At 38.2% G+C, this 15,508-nt stretch overlaps 8 non-coding genes across 8 annotated transcripts; all 8 read left to right on the forward strand.

The window, feature by feature from the left end:
* The first annotated feature begins 4,114 nt into the window (after positions 1-4,114).
* LOC125035526 lies at positions 4,115-4,233 on the forward strand. The gene has a single exon (XR_007115813.1). It is a non-coding gene; the product is annotated as a 5S ribosomal RNA (ribosomal RNA).
* Positions 4,234-5,623: 1,390 nt separating this feature from the next.
* LOC125035481 lies at positions 5,624-5,742 on the forward strand. Its single transcript, XR_007115771.1, has one exon. It is a non-coding gene; the product is annotated as a 5S ribosomal RNA (ribosomal RNA).
* Positions 5,743-7,189: 1,447 nt separating this feature from the next.
* Positions 7,190-7,308, forward strand: LOC125035510. Its single transcript, XR_007115796.1, has one exon. It is a non-coding gene; the product is annotated as a 5S ribosomal RNA (ribosomal RNA).
* Positions 7,309-8,698: 1,390 nt separating this feature from the next.
* On the forward strand, positions 8,699-8,817 carry LOC125035509. The gene has a single exon (XR_007115795.1). It is a non-coding gene; the product is annotated as a 5S ribosomal RNA (ribosomal RNA).
* Positions 8,818-10,264: 1,447 nt separating this feature from the next.
* On the forward strand, positions 10,265-10,383 carry LOC125035511. Its single transcript, XR_007115797.1, has one exon. It is a non-coding gene; the product is annotated as a 5S ribosomal RNA (ribosomal RNA).
* A 1,390-nt stretch (positions 10,384-11,773) lies between these two features.
* Positions 11,774-11,892, forward strand: LOC125035521. The gene has a single exon (XR_007115807.1). It is a non-coding gene; the product is annotated as a 5S ribosomal RNA (ribosomal RNA).
* Positions 11,893-13,339: 1,447 nt separating this feature from the next.
* On the forward strand, positions 13,340-13,458 carry LOC125035512. Its single transcript, XR_007115798.1, has one exon. It is a non-coding gene; the product is annotated as a 5S ribosomal RNA (ribosomal RNA).
* Positions 13,459-14,848: 1,390 nt separating this feature from the next.
* LOC125035531 lies at positions 14,849-14,967 on the forward strand. The gene has a single exon (XR_007115816.1). It is a non-coding gene; the product is annotated as a 5S ribosomal RNA (ribosomal RNA).
* Positions 14,968-15,508: the final 541 nt, after the last annotated feature.

Raw genomic sequence — 15,508 nt, forward strand, 5'->3', positions numbered from 1 at the left:
AAACTACAGACTGAGATGCCTGACCGTCATGACGAGTTGCGAGGGGAAGAGACATACGCAGGCCTGCCCAGTCAGTCCAGGCACACTGCACCCGCTCAGCCATGGCTCGTGCTGAGGAGAACGTGTACAAAGAAAGCTGGCGCTGCAACCTCTCAGGCAAGCCAGCCTTGAAAGTCCTCCTAATGACACCCTCAGCATCACCTATCCCGTGAGGATAATCCCTCACACCTTGGAATACGGCCATTTCAACCTGCTGATAATAGTCAAGAGGCGTCTGACCAGGGATCATTCTACTCTGCGACAACATCTCAAAGAAACTTTCACTAGTGCAGGTACCCCTAAATTTCATGTGAAGCTGAGCTTTGAATTCTTTCCAGGAAAGTAATAAACTCAAACACCGGAGATAGTAACAAATACTGTGCATATCCCCTGGCCCTAGCTTTGGCAACACGAATAAAAGTATCGTCTGCAGGAGGTCTTGCTAAAGCCTCAATGGTACTAATCCAGGCCTCTACTTCCTGATTACGAACCAGGGGCATTGATGCTGGTGTATCCCCTTTGAATATGGGCACCTCCTCACGTCCCAAATAAATAGGATGATAAGTGTGATTAGAATCAGCGGTCGTGGGTAACTGCCTTACAGAGAGACAGCAGGCATGATGTGCCTGTGGTTGTGGCCTGGGATGGCATGACTCACGGGTATCAGGCCCTCTCAAAGGCCCGCTAGCTAACTGGGGAGGTGGTGCGTTCCCCCGAGAAAGTTCGGGAGTGGATGCTCCAGAGCGAGGCTCATGCGGAGTTCTTAATTGCAGCAACTCTTCTCGTAGATGCCTATTCTGCTCTTCTAAGGTATCTATTCTGTGTAGAGCAGACTCTTATTGTGCTTGAAGGGCCCCTATTTCCACTACACCAGCACCCTGTAACGAGGCACTGCCATCACCTGCCTGCATGGACTCCCCCTCGGGAACCACGTGGCTTCCCTGTACGCCGTGGACCGGCATAATAGCGACACTAAGTTCGACTGGAGTATTACCGCGACTGCCCTTCTGACCGTTTTTCTGGCCTGCCCTCGTCTTAGCCATCAGCCTCTTAGAAATACGTGCAAGAGACCTTCTCTGAGAGCGGTTACAAGTATTTACTATTCCCCGAGAATCTTCGCTCAACAGCTCAGCACAACCACAAGGAACCAAGTCATCTGATAAATTAATACCCGGCACCGTAGAGGACATACGACACGAGTATACATGAATATACGAAACTGATTACACTTCACACTCGTACGTCACTATACATGTAAATTTCAAGTTTCAACCAGCCTCCGACTTTCGAAACCATTTTTGGGGGAGTGTAATCTCCCCTCGTAGTTTAATGCTGTTAAGCTGTTGCTTTCCGTCGCATTTGACTCGTTGATGATTAGCGGAACTTGTATTCCCCGACGGGTTATCCGTATTTCAGAAGAATTATGTCTTTACGTGCGCGAACAAAGATATTTGCTTTGTATTAGTTTTATTTTTATTTTTATTTTTTACCATATGCAAACAAGCAATCAGGTAAGTGTGACCTCTTACCCGATTTGAATCGGTCTCTGAAGAACTATCATCCAGAGGGACTGGGGGGGAGGTGATGGAAGAATTCTTTCTTTCCCGCCTTGCGGTGGGTATAATTCTGCCGCTTGTGAAAAAACGTGTATTTGTGGATCGTCTGAGTCTACAAAGTTCTCAGAATGATTAATACTCAGATGTTTGTAACCATGGTGTTGTAGGTTACGGTAGGCAGCCCATCCATCACTGTATATTACACTGTCTGGTTTTATATATTTCTTAATAAGGGGTATGAGCGTGTCTGCACTTCGGCCAGATATAACTCTATAGTAATGCGGGTCACAACCTACGCACCTGAGATCCATTTTGAGCAAAGATTTGGTATATTTGCTTTCCTTGCCCACTACTATACATACGTGTGGCACCAATGGTGGCATTTGATTGGTTTATACCATTTCCTGTAATGCTATTGGCTCTCGTGACAAATGTCTGTATAGAATAAACGTTTCAAAAAGTTTCGTGCGCAGTTCATGCGGTAACATTGTTGATTTTGAAAATCGCGCGCAATTCTTCAGTTCCCTCTTGCCCGTAATATGGACCAGACACATCGATTTGCGCAGAGTAAGAAATGTCATAGTTACTGTAAATACTCGATTTTATGATGGTATTACTCATGTATTGTCAGATATTTCTGATGTAGAAAGAAAATCACCTTCATGTAAGTTTATGCGGAATTTTTCTAATTACGAAATGAAAGTATTACAATAAATTAAACAAAATAAAACGGCATCATTGTTTTGTTTACAAAAAGTAGGAAAGGATATCGGATAGCGATTTTTAAAATATTGAGATAGTTTTTTTCATTTGGGGCTCTGTGACACTTCCGTGTTAAATAAATTATAACGTTATTTCTGATTTCCGACGGAAGTTCATAAAAGATAAGTTTCTTAGATTGATTTGCTCTATCACATGCATATATTTTTTCCGGTTTAAAGATGGCTAGTCAAAATTTTACCTATACTACTATACATATCACTTTACACATAACTTTTCACTGCATTTTGATAAACATCACCGAATATGACGACGGTGTTACCACTGAACAACAGTATGCACATCAGAACACCATAACACCATATGCTACACGGAGGCAGGGCATCATTCACCATAATACTTCCATTCGCTGCATCAAGAAAATAAGATGTAGGCATTCACGCCACTAACTCTCACTGGTCATACATTACCATACTCTGTCGCTCGCTGTCGCTTCGGCCATAGTTCACGCAGGAACCAGGTGTAAGGCAGGCCTGATCTTCAACACCACAGTATCACAATATCACGAAGTAGACACCAGCACATCACAAGCTATGGGTACAAGGGAAAGCAGTATCCCGAAATCTCATACAATACATATACAAAAAAACAAAAAAACAAAAAAAAAAACAAGACTTAAGAACATGAATACATCCGGTATATCAGTGACAATCCAGCTTTATCATCCTAAAGTTACAACAATCAACTTTATAATGTTATCAATGTTACAATATATCACGTATTCAAAATTGTAGCATTACATTCAGCCGGCATTATACTAGTCATCTGTCTCAGTGAATCATATGAAATTGATAAATAGTAAATGTATACAACTAAAATTATTTGATTAAAATTACATGTAAAATTCCGTAAACGTTTGAAAAATAAGAAAGAAAAATTCTAAAAGAAAAAAAAAAATGAATACGCCAGAAACAAAAATATATGACAAAAACGTAAAACTCTTCGACTATAGGCGTAAAGGGGACGTATGTGACTAGTATAACAAACGAAACATAAAAACTAGCCAACTATCATATACCGCCGCTCGCCACCAAAGTCCTGTAAGGTAACGGTAGCGCAGTACTGCTACATTAACCTACTATCGGGACAATTCAAGGTCACTGTCCCTTGGAAACCTGATCTGCACCTCCCTTAATGCTTTATATACCTTATTATGATTACCATGGCAATAATCCTAATGTTGATAGCAACAATAACCGAACGCTATTAAAAATAGAGATAATGGTGATAATAAAGGAACTACAAGTAATAATCATAATGCAGATACAACTAATGATACTGATAATTCCAACAAAAATGGCAACATAATAACAGCAAAGAGTTGGATGAAAGTACTCAAGATTCAAGATTGACTAGCAATCTGCATTTCTGATTAGGACTAGCTATATCATTTAGCTCCTTCTAGTGACCGTGGCGGCAATGTACATTGTACGCAGATTTATAATCATTTTGCTCAGTTCCGTTTGCATTATTTGTAGACCCTGCATTGTTTACAGAGTGGCACAGCTCCAAAAATGGCACAAGGCTTAAGGCAGGTGCATACAAGTGATGACATTTGATTTAGCCTTGCTTATACTGCCGATAGTGGTCGGTTGTGATTGATGCATATATTGTGAGTGAGTATCTCAGTAATATGACTGGAATGTCATGATACTTCAGAATGCTGGCAAAATGAAAGCTACCTTATGAAGGCAAATTTGAGCAGACACACAAAGTTAGTTAATGTTGGACTGATGGATGCCAACGATCATACCACGTTGAAAGCACCACTTCTCGTCCGATCAGCGAAGTTAAGCAGCGTTGGGTCTGGTCAGTACTTGGATGGGTGACCGCCTGGGAACACCAGATGCTGTTGGCATTTTATCATATACATGCTCGATATGTAATGTATTTCTTTTTGTCACTTTTAACGGCCCTTCTTCCATTTGATTAATAGATCAGTTGAAATTATACTTCTATCAATACGAAATAGAGTAAGAGCCAACACCGTCGGATTTAGAGTGAAGGATAAACAGAAAACGAATAGGGGTATAACTAAAGCAAAGTGATAGTGATGGTGTTATCAATAACCACATTAATAATGATATTAGCAACACAAATAAGAATAAGATCATTGTAATTATGATATCAGGCTAACAAAAAGACTCACGATCAAGTTTTAGCAATAGATTTGGCAGCAGTTTTGAAGCTTTGGTTCTGTACCATTCAGATCCGGAAAATGACAATACGATTACCATTACTACTACCTACATGAGCACTATGAGCGTAGCTGTCAGTTGTAAGTGTAATTGTTGTTACTGTGGCGTAGGAGACATCAGTAATATTCTTATGTTGAAATCATTTGGTAATCAATCTTGGTAATCTGCATTACATCAAAATTTACAAGCATGATACACGAGAAGAAAACAATTTCTGCTGCAGTCATTACATTGTATCAAACATTGAAGTCAGATGCATGGCTGTCAGTGGGGACATTTTCTTACAACAAAGTGTCAGCGATACATGTATTCGTATAGATATCGCTTTAGCTATTTACAGAGAATCCGAATATCAGAATTCCCTTAGCCATTGTTTCAAGAACCTGTGTATCGGTATCGCTTTAGATAATTCTGTGTATCGATGTCCATCACTGATTATAGCAGCATCATTCTCATGATTACCATGGCAATAATCCTAATGTTGATGGCACCAATAACCGGACGCTATTAAACATAGAGATAAGGGTGATAATAAAGGAACTACAAGTAATAATGCAAATGCAAATGCAACTAATAATACTGATAATTCCAACAAAAGTGGCAACATAATAACAGCAAAGCGTTGTATGAAAGTACTCAAGATTCAAGATTGACTAGTAATCTGCATTTCTGATTAGGACTAGCTATATCATTTAGCTCCTTCTCGTGACCGTGGCGGCAATGTACATTGTACACAGATTTATAAGCATGTGCAATATCATTTTGCTCAGTTTCTTATGCATTATGTGTAGACCCTGCATTGTTTACAGAGTTGCACAGCTCCAAAATTGGCAAAAGGCTTTTAAGGCAGCTGCATAAAAGTGCTGACAAGTGATTTAGCGTTGCTTATAGTGCCGATAGTGGTCGGTTGTGATTGATGCATATATTGTGAGCATCTCAGTAATATGACTGGGATGTCATGATAATTCAGAATGCTGCCAAAATGAAAGATACATCATGAATGAAAATTTGAGCAGACACACAAGGTTAGTTAATGTTGGACTGGTAGATGCCAACGATCATACCACGTTGAAAGCACCGCTTCTCGTCCGATCAGCGAAGTTAAGCAGCGTTGGGTCTGGTCAGTACTTGGATGGGTGACCGCCTGGGAACACCAGATGCCGTTGGCATTTTATTATATATATGCTAAATGTGTTATGTCTTTCTTTGTCACTTGTAACAGCCCTGCTTCTAGTTGATTAATACATCAATTGAAATTATACTTCTGTCAATGCGAAATAGAGTAAGAGCCAACGCCGTCGGATTTAGAGTGAAGGATGGTCACGCTTTCAAATGATTATTATGCCCTTTATATGATCTCTATCATTAATTTCATCTAATTGTTAACTTACCAATCATTACCTTTTGTGGTTGGATTACAATTACATTTATTGTCATCGACATGCCTACTGTTTAATTGTCATTCCAATTGTCACCATTAATGTTATCACCACCATTATAATGATCACTCATGATTTACATTAATCATTACAGTACCATCATCACCATCATTGCCATGACAATAATGATAATGTTGATAACAGCAATAATCACTCTTGATACTTAATAACACTCTTAATACACAGAGTACTATGAGCGTAGCTGTCAGTTGTAAGTGTAATTGTTGTTACTGTGGCGTAGGAGACATCAGTAATATTCTTATGTTGCAATGATTTGGTAATCAACCTTGGTATTCGGCATTACATCAAAATTCACAAGCATGATACACGAGAAGGAAAAGAATTCTGCTGCAGCCACTCCATTGTATCAAATATTGAAGTGAGATATAGAGCTGTCAGTGGGGATATTTTCTTACAACAAAGTGTCAGCGATCCTTGCTTGGCATTGGCATAAATATCGCTTTAGCGATTTACAAAGAATCCGAATATCAGAATTACCTTAGCCATTGTTTCAAGAACCTGTATATCGGTACCGCTTTAGACAATTCTGTGTATCGACGTCCATCGCTAAATGAGAGCAGCACCACTATTATGATTAGCATGGCAATAATCCTAATGTTGATAGCAACAATAACCGAACGCTATTAAAAATAGAGATAATGGTGATAATAAAGGAACTACAAGTAATAATCATAATGCAGATACAACTAATGATACTGATAATTCCAACAAAAATGGCAACATAATAACAGCAAAGAGTTGTATGAAAGTACTCAAGATTCAAGATTGACTAGCAATCTGCATTTCTGATTAGGACTAGCTATATCATTTAGCTCCTTCTAGTGACCGTGGCGGCAATGTACATTGTACGCAGATTTATAATCATTTTGCTCAGTTCCGTTTGCATTATTTGTAGACCCTGCATTGTTTACAGAGTGGCACAGCTCCAAAAATGGCACAAGGCTTAAGGCAGGTGCATACAAGTGATGACATTTGATTTAGCCTTGCTTATACTGCCGATAGTGGTCGGTTGTGATTGATGCATATATTGTGAGTGAGTATCTCAGTAATATGACTGGAATGTCATGATACTTCAGAATGCTGGCAAAATGAAAGCTACCTTATGAAGGCAAATTTGAGCAGACACACAAAGCTAGTTAATGTTGGACTGATGGATGCCAACGATCATACCACGTTGAAAGCACCGCTTCTCGTCCGATCAGCGAAGTTAAGCAGCGTTGGGTCTGGTCAGTACTTGGATGGGTGACCGCCTGGGAACACCAGATGCTGTTGGCATTTTATCATATACATGCTCGATATGTAATGTATTTCTTTTTGTCACTTTTAACGGCCCTTCTTCCATTTGATTAATAGATCAGTTGAAATTATACTTCTATCAATACGAAATAGAGTAAGAGCCAACACCGTCGGATTTAGAGTGAAGGATAAACAGAAAACGAATAGGGGTATAACTAAAGCAAAGTGATAGTGATGGTGTTATCAATAACCACATTAATAATGATATTAGCAACACAAATAAGAATAAGATCATTGTAATTATGATATCAGGCTAACAAAAAGACTCACGATCAAGTTTTAGCAATAGATTTGGCAGCAGTTTTGAAGCTTTGGTTCTGTACCATTCAGATCCGGAAAATGACAATACGATTACCATTACTACTACCTACATGAGCACTATGAGCGTAGCTGTCAGTTGTAAGTGTAATTGTTGTTACTGTGGCGTAGGAGACATCAGTAATATTCTTATGTTGAAATCATTTGGTAATCAATCTTGGTAATCTGCATTACATCAAAATTTACAAGCATGATACACGAGAAGAAAACAATTTCTGCTGCAGTCATTACATTGTATCAAACATTGAAGTCAGATACATGGCTGTCAGTGGGGACATTTTCTTACAACAAAGTGTCAGCGATACATGTATTCGTATAGATATCGCTTTAGCTATTTACAGAGAATCCGAATATCAGAATTCCCTTAGCCATTGTTTCAAGAACCTGTGTATCGGTATCGCTTTAGATAATTCTGTGTATCGATGTCCATCACTGATTATAGCAGCATCATTCTCATGATTACCATGGCAATAATCCTAATGTTGATGGCACCAATAACCGGACGCTATTAAACATAGAGATAAGGGTGATAATAAAGGAACTACAAGTAATAATGCAAATGCAAATGCAACTAATAATACTGATAATTCCAACAAAAGTGGCAACATAATAACAGCAAAGCGTTGTATGAAAGTACTCAAGATTCAAGATTGACTAGTAATCTGCATTTCTGATTAGGACTAGCTATATCATTTAGCTCCTTCTCGTGACCGTGGCGGCAATGTACATTGTACACAGATTTATAAGCATGTGCAATATCATTTTGCTCAGTTTCTTATGCATTATGTGTAGACCCTGCATTGTTTACAGAGTTGCACAGCTCCAAAATTGGCAAAAGGCTTTTAAGGCAGCTGCATAAAAGTGCTGACAAGTGATTTAGCGTTGCTTATAGTGCCGATAGTGGTCGGTTGTGATTGATGCATATATTGTGAGCATCTCAGTAATATGACTGGGATGTCATGATAATTCAGAATGCTGCCAAAATGAAAGATACATCATGAATGAAAATTTGAGCAGACACACAAGGTTAGTTAATGTTGGACTGGTAGATGCCAACGATCATACCACGTTGAAAGCACCGCTTCTCGTCCGATCAGCGAAGTTAAGCAGCGTTGGGTCTGGTCAGTACTTGGATGGGTGACCGCCTGGGAACACCAGATGCCGTTGGCATTTTATTATATATATGCTAAATGTGTTATGTCTTTCTTTGTCACTTGTAACAGCCCTGCTTCTAGTTGATTAATACATCAATTGAAATTATACTTCTGTCAATGCGAAATAGAGTAAGAGCCAACGCCGTCGGATTTAGAGTGAAGGATGGTCACGCTTTCAAATGATTATTATGCCCTTTATATGATCTCTATCATTAATTTCATCTAATTGTTAACTTACCAATCATTACCTTTTGTGGTTGGATTACAATTACATTTATTGTCATCGACATGCCTACTGTTTAATTGTCATTCCAATTGTCACCATTAATGTTATCACCACCATTATAATGATCACTCATGATTTACATTAATCATTACAGTACCATCATCACCATCATTGCCATGACAATAATGATAATGTTGATAACAGCAATAATCACTCTTGATACTTAATAACACTCTTAATACACAGAGTACTATGAGCGTAGCTGTCAGTTGTAAGTGTAATTGTTGTTACTGTGGCGTAGGAGACATCAGTAATATTCTTATGTTGCAATGATTTGGTAATCAACCTTGGTATTCGGCATTACATCAAAATTCACAAGCATGATACACGAGAAGGAAAAGAATTCTGCTGCAGCCACTCCATTGTATCAAATATTGAAGTGAGATATAGAGCTGTCAGTGGGGATATTTTCTTACAACAAAGTGTCAGCGATCCTTGCTTGGCATTGGCATAAATATCGCTTTAGCGATTTACAAAGAATCCGAATATCAGAATTACCTTAGCCATTGTTTCAAGAACCTGTATATCGGTACCGCTTTAGACAATTCTGTGTATCGACGTCCATCGCTAAATGAGAGCAGCACCACTATTATGATTAGCATGGCAATAATCCTAATGTTGATAGCAACAATAACCGAACGCTATTAAAAATAGAGATAATGGTGATAATAAAGGAACTACAAGTAATAATCATAATGCAGATACAACTAATGATACTGATAATTCCAACAAAAATGGCAACATAATAACAGCAAAGAGTTGTATGAAAGTACTCAAGATTCAAGATTGACTAGCAATCTGCATTTCTGATTAGGACTAGCTATATCATTTAGCTCCTTCTAGTGACCGTGGCGGCAATGTACATTGTACGCAGATTTATAATCATTTTGCTCAGTTCCGTTTGCATTATTTGTAGACCCTGCATTGTTTACAGAGTGGCACAGCTCCAAAAATGGCACAAGGCTTAAGGCAGGTGCATACAAGTGATGACATTTGATTTAGCCTTGCTTATACTGCCGATAGTGGTCGGTTGTGATTGATGCATATATTGTGAGTGAGTATCTCAGTAATATGACTGGAATGTCATGATACTTCAGAATGCTGGCAAAATGAAAGCTACCTTATGAAGGCAAATTTGAGCAGACACACAAAGCTAGTTAATGTTGGACTGATGGATGCCAACGATCATACCACGTTGAAAGCACCGCTTCTCGTCCGATCAGCGAAGTTAAGCAGCGTTGGGTCTGGTCAGTACTTGGATGGGTGACCGCCTGGGAACACCAGATGCTGTTGGCATTTTATCATATACATGCTCGATATGTAATGTATTTCTTTTTGTCACTTTTAACGGCCCTTCTTCCATTTGATTAATAGATCAGTTGAAATTATACTTCTATCAATACGAAATAGAGTAAGAGCCAACACCGTCGGATTTAGAGTGAAGGATAAACAGAAAACGAATAGGGGTATAACTAAAGCAAAGTGATAGTGATGGTGTTATCAATAACCACATTAATAATGATATTAGCAACACAAATAAGAATAAGATCATTGTAATTATGATATCAGGCTAACAAAAAGACTCACGATCAAGTTTTAGCAATAGATTTGGCAGCAGTTTTGAAGCTTTGGTTCTGTACCATTCAGATCCGGAAAATGACAATACGATTACCATTACTACTACCTACATGAGCACTATGAGCGTAGCTGTCAGTTGTAAGTGTAATTGTTGTTACTGTGGCGTAGGAGACATCAGTAATATTCTTATGTTGAAATCATTTGGTAATCAATCTTGGTAATCTGCATTACATCAAAATTTACAAGCATGATACACGAGAAGAAAACAATTTCTGCTGCAGTCATTACATTGTATCAAACATTGAAGTCAGATACATGGCTGTCAGTGGGGACATTTTCTTACAACAAAGTGTCAGCGATACATGTATTCGTATAGATATCGCTTTAGCTATTTACAGAGAATCCGAATATCAGAATTCCCTTAGCCATTGTTTCAAGAACCTGTGTATCGGTATCGCTTTAGATAATTCTGTGTATCGATGTCCATCACTGATTATAGCAGCATCATTCTCATGATTACCATGGCAATAATCCTAATGTTGATGGCACCAATAACCGGACGCTATTAAACATAGAGATAAGGGTGATAATAAAGGAACTACAAGTAATAATGCAAATGCAAATGCAACTAATAATACTGATAATTCCAACAAAAGTGGCAACATAATAACAGCAAAGCGTTGTATGAAAGTACTCAAGATTCAAGATTGACTAGTAATCTGCATTTCTGATTAGGACTAGCTATATCATTTAGCTCCTTCTCGTGACCGTGGCGGCAATGTACATTGTACACAGATTTATAAGCATGTGCAATATCATTTTGCTCAGTTTCTTATGCATTATGTGTAGACCCTGCATTGTTTACAGAGTTGCACAGCTCCAAAATTGGCAAAAGGCTTTTAAGGCAGCTGCATAAAAGTGCTGACAAGTGATTTAGCGTTGCTTATAGTGCCGATAGTGGTCGGTTGTGATTGATGCATATATTGTGAGCATCTCAGTAATATGACTGGGATGTCATGATAATTCAGAATGCTGCCAAAATGAAAGATACATCATGAATGAAAATTTGAGCAGACACACAAGGTTAGTTAATGTTGGACTGGTAGATGCCAACGATCATACCACGTTGAAAGCACCGCTTCTCGTCCGATCAGCGAAGTTAAGCAGCGTTGGGTCTGGTCAGTACTTGGATGGGTGACCGCCTGGGAACACCAGATGCCGTTGGCATTTTATTATATATATGCTAAATGTGTTATGTCTTTCTTTGTCACTTGTAACAGCCCTGCTTCTAGTTGATTAATACATCAATTGAAATTATACTTCTGTCAATGCGAAATAGAGTAAGAGCCAACGCCGTCGGATTTAGAGTGAAGGATGGTCACGCTTTCAAATGATTATTATGCCCTTTATATGATCTCTATCATTAATTTCATCTAATTGTTAACTTACCAATCATTACCTTTTGTGGTTGGATTACAATTACATTTATTGTCATCGACATGCCTACTGTTTAATTGTCATTCCAATTGTCACCATTAATGTTATCACCACCATTATAATGATCACTCATGATTTACATTAATCATTACAGTACCATCATCACCATCATTGCCATGACAATAATGATAATGTTGATAACAGCAATAATCACTCTTGATACTTAATAACACTCTTAATACACAGAGTACTATGAGCGTAGCTGTCAGTTGTAAGTGTAATTGTTGTTACTGTGGCGTAGGAGACATCAGTAATATTCTTATGTTGCAATGATTTGGTAATCAACCTTGGTATTCGGCATTACATCAAAATTCACAAGCATGATACACGAGAAGGAAAAGAATTCTGCTGCAGCCACTCCATTGTATCAAATATTGAAGTGAGATATAGAGCTGTCAGTGGGGATATTTTCTTACAACAAAGTGTCAGCGATCCTTGCTTGGCATTGGCATAAATATCGCTTTAGCGATTTACAAAGAATCCGAATATCAGAATTACCTTAGCCATTGTTTCAAGAACCTGTATATCGGTACCGCTTTAGACAATTCTGTGTATCGACGTCCATCGCTAAATGAGAGCAGCACCACTATTATGATTAGCATGGCAATAATCCTAATGTTGATAGCAACAATAACCGAACGCTATTAAAAATAGAGATAATGGTGATAATAAAGGAACTACAAGTAATAATCATAATGCAGATACAACTAATGATACTGATAATTCCAACAAAAATGGCAACATAATAACAGCAAAGAGTTGTATGAAAGTACTCAAGATTCAAGATTGACTAGCAATCTGCATTTCTGATTAGGACTAGCTATATCATTTAGCTCCTTCTAGTGACCGTGGCGGCAATGTACATTGTACGCAGATTTATAATCATTTTGCTCAGTTCCGTTTGCATTATTTGTAGACCCTGCATTGTTTACAGAGTGGCACAGCTCCAAAAATGGCACAAGGCTTAAGGCAGGTGCATACAAGTGATGACATTTGATTTAGCCTTGCTTATACTGCCGATAGTGGTCGGTTGTGATTGATGCATATATTGTGAGTGAGTATCTCAGTAATATGACTGGAATGTCATGATACTTCAGAATGCTGGCAAAATGAAAGCTACCTTATGAAGGCAAATTTGAGCAGACACACAAAGTTAGTTAATGTTGGACTGATGGATGCCAACGATCATACCACGTTGAAAGCACCGCTTCTCGTCCGATCAGCGAAGTTAAGCAGCGTTGGGTCTGGTCAGTACTTGGATGGGTGACCGCCTGGGAACACCAGATGCTGTTGGCATTTTATCATATACATGCTCGATATGTAATGTATTTCTTTTTGTCACTTTTAACGGCCCTTCTTCCATTTGATTAATAGATCAGTTGAAATTATACTTCTATCAATACGAAATAGAGTAAGAGCCAACACCGTCGGATTTAGAGTGAAGGATAAACAGAAAACGAATAGGGGTATAACTAAAGCAAAGTGATAGTGATGGTGTTATCAATAACCACATTAATAATGATATTAGCAACACAAATAAGAATAAGATCATTGTAATTATGATATCAGGCTAACAAAAAGACTCACGATCAAGTTTTAGCAATAGATTTGGCAGCAGTTTTGAAGCTTTGGTTCTGTACCATTCAGATCCGGAAAATGACAATACGATTACCATTACTACTACCTACATGAGCACTATGAGCGTAGCTGTCAGTTGTAAGTGTAATTGTTGTTACTGTGGCGTAGGAGACATCAGTAATATTCTTATGTTGAAATCATTTGGTAATCAATCTTGGTAATCTGCATTACATCAAAATTTACAAGCATGATACACGAGAAGAAAACAATTTCTGCTGCAGTCATTACATTGTATCAAACATTGAAGTCAGATACATGGCTGTCAGTGGGGACATTTTCTTACAACAAAGTGTCAGCGATACATGTATTCGTATAGATATCGCTTTAGCTATTTACAGAGAATCCGAATATCAGAATTCCCTTAGCCATTGTTTCAAGAACCTGTGTATCGGTATCGCTTTAGATAATTCTGTGTATCGATGTCCATCACTGATTATAGCAGCATCATTCTCATGATTACCATGGCAATAATCCTAATGTTGATGGCACCAATAACCGGACGCTATTAAACATAGAGATAAGGGTGATAATAAAGGAACTACAAGTAATAATGCAAATGCAAATGCAACTAATAATACTGATAATTCCAACAAAAGTGGCAACATAATAACAGCAAAGCGTTGTATGAAAGTACTCAAGATTCAAGATTGACTAGTAATCTGCATTTCTGATTAGGACTAGCTATATCATTTAGCTCCTTCTCGTGACCGTGGCGGCAATGTACATTGTACACAGATTTATAAGCATGTGCAATATCATTTTGCTCAGTTTCTTATGCATTATGTGTAGACCCTGCATTGTTTACAGAGTTGCACAGCTCCAAAATTGGCAAAAGGCTTTTAAGGCAGCTGCATAAAAGTGCTGACAAGTGATTTAGCGTTGCTTATAGTGCCGATAGTGGTCGGTTGTGATTGATGCATATATTGTGAGCATCTCAGTAATATGACTGGGATGTCATGATAATTCAGAATGCTGCCAAAATGAAAGATACATCATGAATGAAAATTTGAGCAGACACACAAGGTTAGTTAATGTTGGACTGGTAGATGCCAACGATCATACCACGTTGAAAGCACCGCTTCTCGTCCGATCAGCGAAGTTAAGCAGCGTTGGGTCTGGTCAGTACTTGGATGGGTGACCGCCTGGGAACACCAGATGCCGTTGGCATTTTATTATATATATGCTAAATGTGTTATGTCTTTCTTTGTCACTTGTAACAGCCCTGCTTCTAGTTGATTAATACATCAATTGAAATTATACTTCTGTCAATGCGAAATAGAGTAAGAGCCAACGCCGTCGGATTTAGAGTGAAGGATGGTCACGCTTTCAAATGATTATTATGCCCTTTATATGATCTCTATCATTAATTTCATCTAATTGTTAACTTACCAATCATTACCTTTTGTGGTTGGATTACAATTACATTTATTGTCATCGACATGCCTACTGTTTAATTGTCATTCCAATTGTCACCATTAATGTTATCACCACCATTATAATGATCACTCATGATTTACATTAATCATTACAGTACCATCATCACCATCATTGCCATGACAATAATGATAATGTTGATAACAGCAATAATCACTCTTGATACTTAATAACACTCTTAATACACAGAGTACTATGAGCGTAGCTGTCAGTTGTAAGTGTAATTGTTGTTACTGTGGCGTAGGAGACATCAGTAATATTCTTATGTTGCAAT

The sequence above is a fragment of the Penaeus chinensis genome, chromosome 19 (assembly GCF_019202785.1).
Source record: "Penaeus chinensis breed Huanghai No. 1 chromosome 19, ASM1920278v2, whole genome shotgun sequence".
In the NCBI taxonomy this organism is placed as follows: domain Eukaryota; kingdom Metazoa; phylum Arthropoda; class Malacostraca; order Decapoda; family Penaeidae; genus Penaeus; species Penaeus chinensis.